Genomic DNA, 5,208 nt, shown 5'->3' with positions numbered 1-5,208 from the left:
AAAACCGCTTTTCTGACGAGATCAAGAAGTATGTTGTTGTACAACTGGTATTACTGTATCCAATGAGACAAATCTTTTCTATGTCAGGTAGTACTGTACCCTTTCATCCTTAGACACTTATTTCATCCTTAGACACTTATTTACAAGTTCCATGCTCTTTTTCCTCTTAGTTCAGTTTACATCACATGGAGATTGGTAAGTATTCTCTACATAATCTCTTCGGTTGGCTCTCTTTGAGCTGTGTCGACTCGCATGAGTTCCTGGCGCCACGATCGGGCCGCGCCCAGCGATATCTGACAGCTACCGGTCATCGCGGTCCGCGAGTTTGGCGCTCATTTTTACGAGGGAGAGTCAAATAAAAACCTTAAATATTTTTTAAATTATTATTTATTGCGCAGAAGTGATACAAAGCTGTATCACTTTTCAACATAATCTCCCTCACGCTCAATGCAAGTCCTCCAGCGCTTACAAAGTGCATCAATTCCTTTAGAAGAAAATTCTTTTGGTAGTCCGCGCAAGCACTCATGCACCGCGTCGCGTACCTCTTCATCAGAACGGAACTTCTGTCCTCCAATTGCGTCTCTGAGTGGTCCAAATATACAGGGTGTTACAAAAAGGTACGGCCAAACTTTCAGGAAACATTCCTCACACACAAAGAAAGAAAATATGTTATGTGGACATGTGTCCGGAAACGCTTACTTTCCTTGTTAGAGCTCATTTTATTACTTCTCTTCAAATCACATTAATCATGGAATGGAAACACACAGCGACAGAACGTACCAGCGTGACTTCAAACACTTTCTTACAGGAAATGTTCAAAATGTCCTCCGTTAGCGAGGATACATGCATCCAACCTCCGTCGCATGGAATCCCTGATGCGCTGATGCAGGCCTGGAGAATGGCGTATTGTATCACAGCCGTCCACAATACGAACACGAAGAGTATCTACATTTGGTACCGGGGTTGCGTAGACAAGAGCTTTCAAATGCCCCCATAAATGAAAGTCAAGAGGGTTGAGGTCAGGAGAGTGTGGAGGCCATGGAATTGGTCCGCCTCTACCAATCGATCGGTCACCGAATCTGTTGTTGAGAAGCGTACGAACACTTCGGCTGAAATGTGCAGGAGCTCCATCGTGCATGAACCACATGTTGTGTCGTACTTGTAAAGGCACATGTTCTAGCAGCACAGGTAGAGTATCCCGTATGAAATCATGATAACGTGCTCCATTGAGCGTAGGTGGAAGAACATGGGGCCCAATCAAGACATCACCAACAATGCCTGCCCAAACGTTCACAGAAAATCTGTGTTGATGACGTGATTGCACAATTGCGTGCGGATTCTCGTCAGCCCAAACATGTTGATTGTGAAAATTTACAATTTGATCACGTTGGAATGAAGCCTCATCCGTAAAGAGAACATTTGCACTGAAATGAGGATTGACACATTGTTGGATGAACCTTTCGCAGAAGTGTACCCGTGGAGGCCAATGAGCTGCTGATAGTGCCTGCACACGCTGTACATGGTACGGAAACAACTGGTTCTCCCGTAGCACTCTCCATACAGTGACGTGGTCAACGTTACCTTGTACAGCAGCAACTTCTCTGACGCTGAAATTAGAGTTATCGTCAACTGCACGAATAATTGCCTCGTCCATTGCAGGTGTCCTCGTCATTCTAGGTCTTCCCCAGTCGCGAGTCATAGGATGGAATGTTCCGTGCTCACTAAGACGCCGATCAATTGCTTCGAACGTCTTCGTGTCGGGACACCTTCGTTCTGGAAATCTGTCTCGATACAAACGTACCGCGCCACGGCTATTGCCCCGCGCTAATCCATACATCAAATTAGCATCTGCCAACTCCGCTTTTGTAAACATTGCACTGATTGCAAAACCACGTTCGTGATGAACACTAACCTGTTGATGCTACGTACTGATGTGCTTGATGCTAGTACTGTAGGGCAATGAGTCGCATGTCAACACAAGAACCGAAGTCAACATTACCTTCCTTCAATTAGGCCAACTGGCGGTGAATCGAGGAAGTACAGTACATACTGACGAAACTAAAATGAGCTCTAACATGAAAACTAAGCGTTTCCGGACACATGTCCACATAACATCTTTTCTTTATTTGTGTGTGAGGAATGTTTCCTGAAAGTTTGGCCGTACGTTTTTGTAACACCCTGTATGGAAATCACGTGGGGCAAGGTCTGGTAGGTATGGTGGATGAGGAAGACACTCAAAATGCAAGTCTATGATTGTTGCAACTTTTCTACGGGCAGTGTGGGGCCTTGCATTATCATGTTACAAAAGGAGACCTGCTGACAGCAATCCACGTCGCTTTGATTTGATTGCAGGCCGCAGATTATTTTTTAGGTGATCTGTGTATGACGCACTGGTGACAGTCGTCCCTCTAGGTATGTAATGCTCCAAAAATGACGCCTTTTTCGTCCCAAAAGTGAGTCAGCATAACCTTCCTTGCTGATGGTTTTGTTCAAAACTTCTTTGTTTTTGCTGATGAGGAATGACGCTATTCCTAGCTCGCTCTCTTCGTTTCCGGTTGGTGAAAGTGAACCCAGGTTTCGTCCCCAGTAACGATTCTTGCAATGAAGCCATCACCTTCTCGTTCAAAGCACCGAAGAAGTTCTTCACAAGCAGCAACACGTCGTTCTCTCATTTCACGAGTCAGCTGCCGCAGCACCCATCTTGCACACACTTTGTGAAACTGGAGCACATCATGCACAATGTGGTGTGCTGACACAAGACTAATCTGTAAACATGCTGCAGTGTCATTCAGTGTCACTCGGCGGTTTTTCTTCACTATGGCTTCAACTGCTGCAATGTTCTGTGGTGTCACAACTCGTTGTGCCTGACCTGGACGAGGAGCATCGTCCACTGAAGTCAAACCATTTGCGAACTTCCTACTCCATTTGTAGACTTGCTGCTGTGATAAACATGCATCACCGTATTGAACCTTCATTCGTCGATGAATTTCAGTAGGTTTCACACCTTCATTACGCAAACACCGAATAACAGAACGCTGTTCTTCCCTGGTGCAAGTCGCAAGTGGGGCGGCCATCTTTATATTGATATTGCGACGGTATGTGTGCCACCTACAGGTCATTCTGCACGCTGTTTGTAGCACGCTCACCAATTTACAGGATAACGGCCCGAAATTTCGATTTGTTATTACAAATTTATGGTTTTCATTTGACTCGCCCTGTAAGTTTAAGACACCGGACACGAAAGCGCAGTGGCCAGTGGGACAGTGGGGCATTTCCGGTGCGGTGGTTCCTGAGAGTGGAAGTGCGGAACGTCTGTGAGCTGCTCGGTTACCCCTATTCGCTGGTTCTAAAATTTTAATTTGATAAGCATGCAGCAAAATCTTGTAACTTCATTAGATGGTTCTAATTCTCTTTAATTATGGTACTGTGCTACCAAGTGCCTCTCGTACGATATACTGAGGTTATGGGTACAAGGCAAGTCATACAAACCGCAAACGAATCTGATGACTTTTGAAGGAAACAATGTGCACAACGCGGATAACTATCCTTGAACACCAAATCAACGCATACGGGAAGGAGGTGGTAACCGCGTGCTACAAGCATGCCTCAGCTAAGGATATAACCACTGTCTGAACGTGATAAGATTACTGCCTATGACAATTACTATCATTGAACATCTTTTGTAGGGGCAGTAACTATCTTTCATTGCTTATTGTTGGTTATTGAGTGAATTTGGTCAGGAAGGGGTTATCATTTTGGTTACCACATCATAATTTTGACTGTGATAGCTCTGACATTTATTCTTTAAAGAAAACTCTCGTTCATTTGATTCGACTCACACTTGACTCTACACACAAATCCAAACGAACTATGCAAATGGTCTCTTATTTCATATTACTGTGGGCCACACTATGCTGAAGTTGGTGGGATGAACATTCTGCTCTCTTTCTAACCAACCAGAAATCTTTGTTTAAAACATGCCGACGCCCTACCCTCACCCCCCCCCCCCCCCCCACACACACACGTAAATATACTCAAGACGCCGCTATTCTATTTGCTACGCAAAGCGCAAATGCGAGAAACCAGACAGGCTACGCAATGGGCTACAAGTTGAGAGGTCCATAAGAAAAATCAAAGAGCAAAAGAATTACATGTTATCCAACTTATTAGTTCAAAATGGTTCAAATGGCTCTGAGCACTATGGGACTTAACATCTATGGTCATCAGTCCCCTAGAACTTAGAACTACTTAAACCTAACTAACCTAAGGACATCACACAACACCCAGCCATCACGAGGCAGAGAAAATCCCTGACCCCGCCGGGAATCGAACCCGGGAACCCGGGCGTGGGAAGCGAGAACGCTACCGCACGACCACGAGCTGCGGACAAAACTTATTAGTCAGTACAACAAATTAAAGTGCGTTTGTACAGCAACTGCTGTGATCTGTGCTGTCACGGCTCAGCCGATGCCAGCGCAAGTTGGCAGAAGCGAGCAAAGACGCTTCTCTCATCGGAAAAAAACCTCAGATTTTTGACGTGACAGGGATGACTGAATACCATGTTTATTCGAAATAATTAAATACTGAGCGTCTATCCAAACAAAGTACAAATTGAACACGTGGTCAGACGGTCCAGTAGTAAACGTGGCGGGCTCGGACGTAAAACTATCACAAAATTTCCAAAAATTGCAAGAGAAGATAGAATGATTGAACTAAGAATTGCACTAATGAGTTCTCGGAGTGATTAAGTATAGTTCCCATGTCCCTACTAAGCTAGGAGCCATCCTGACAAGCCACGTGGTGTGAGCAATAACTGTCAACGTTCGCGCAAAGAAAACTTGCAGGAAACGCGCCCCGCTCATTTCAGAAATTATATGTTGACGTTTTAACAAGAATGGACATCACAAAAGTGAAATACTAATACTACTGCCGCCCTCATTCCCTATCTACACGACATACGGCACGAACAAAAAAATGGTTCAAATGGCTCTGAGCACTATGGGACTCAACTGCTGTGGTCATCAGTCCCCTAGAACTTAGAACTACTTAAACCTAACTAACCTAAGGACAACACACACATCCATGCCCGAGGCACGATTCGAACCTGCGACCGTAGCAGTCGCACGGTTCCGGACTGCGCGGTTAGAACCGCGAGACCAACGCGGGGCACGAACACAACACGTAAAGAAATACATCAAAATTTACAGA

This window comes from Schistocerca nitens, chromosome 5 (assembly GCF_023898315.1).
Source record: "Schistocerca nitens isolate TAMUIC-IGC-003100 chromosome 5, iqSchNite1.1, whole genome shotgun sequence".
Classification (NCBI taxonomy): domain Eukaryota; kingdom Metazoa; phylum Arthropoda; class Insecta; order Orthoptera; family Acrididae; genus Schistocerca; species Schistocerca nitens.
The sequence above is the reverse complement of the archived record's forward strand: the minus strand, read 5'-3'. Positions refer to the sequence as shown.